Raw genomic sequence first — 972 nt, 5'->3', positions numbered from 1 at the left:
AGTTCCCTTGGCCTTTAGAATTAAAATACCCCCCATCCCCCAACCACATCATCACATACCCTTCACCATAACTACATCTTAGCATAGGGAACTTTCAATAAAATCATCTCTCAGTGCAACTCAAACCAGCTATTAGGCTAACTGAAATAAAACCATGGCAGTCTCTTGGCTCCATGATGGCTCAAACCAACTCCAATTCCTACTATATATCCATGAGTTGGGTGGGTTATAATAGCCATCATAGAAGCCTTGAGCCGCTAGCTTCAAGCAGAGATGAGGAGGGCTGGTGAGCTAGCTCCTTTCTGACCTCAGACCGCCAGATTTTCATTTTTAAACCTGTAGTCTTCAGCCCCAACCAATGCTGAATCCAGCGACATCACTAGAGGCAATTTAACATACTTCATACAGCCATGTAAAGTCTGAGTTCCCCTTTAAGTACAACTTTAAGTGAATCTGAGATTTCCTACATTTGCTGTAGTAATGGGTTGGGTTTTGTGCAAAACATTTACATTCCTCTTGAAGTGTTAATCATGCATCATATTGTGATGTCTGGCTTAAATCAACTGTAAAAAAACAACTATCCTGTCTAATAAAACTTGTGTACAAATAAAGGAGCAAAGCTGTACTCTATTAATGTATTGTGGTACTGTGCGGCCCATAGCAACCCAATACAACATACTGTACATGCTGCACTTTAGGGTCCATAGTCCTGCACTAAATTAGCAACCAGTGTATGAAAGAAACACTAAATGTCCCACTCATTGATCAAACTACGATATCTCTTGGTGTCATCCAATGTGCACAATATCTCTATTACTGTGTGATATTTACCCAACAGTCAATAGTTGGTAGCAAACAGCTCTTTCATTGACAAGGCAGCACTGTGTCCTGCCTCTGTACAATTCATCTGGCAGCAGCCTTGTTTTACTGATTATTCTTTACTCTGTTTAACCCTCATGTTGTCCTTGGGTC

At 40.7% G+C, this 972-nt stretch overlaps 1 protein-coding gene and 1 long non-coding RNA gene across 2 annotated transcripts in view; one reads left to right on the top strand and one right to left on the bottom strand.

Moving 5' to 3' along the window:
- LOC116690720 (uncharacterized) overlaps positions 1-379 on the top strand; it is a 12040-nt gene extending 11661 nt beyond the window's left edge. Inside the window, exon 3 of the long non-coding RNA XR_004332345.1 lies at positions 321-379. This is a non-coding gene — a long non-coding RNA (uncharacterized LOC116690720). The remainder of the gene's footprint in view (positions 1-320) is intronic.
- tlr18 (toll-like receptor 18) overlaps positions 1-972 on the bottom strand; it is a 13478-nt gene that overhangs the window by 8323 nt on the left and 4183 nt on the right. The window lies entirely within an intron of this gene.

The sequence above is a fragment of the Etheostoma spectabile genome, chromosome 6 (genome assembly GCF_008692095.1).
Source record: "Etheostoma spectabile isolate EspeVRDwgs_2016 chromosome 6, UIUC_Espe_1.0, whole genome shotgun sequence".
NCBI lineage: Eukaryota > Metazoa > Chordata > Actinopteri > Perciformes > Percidae > Etheostoma > Etheostoma spectabile.
Note: the sequence above shows the minus strand (reverse complement) of the source record. Positions and strands in the feature narration are given on the sequence as shown.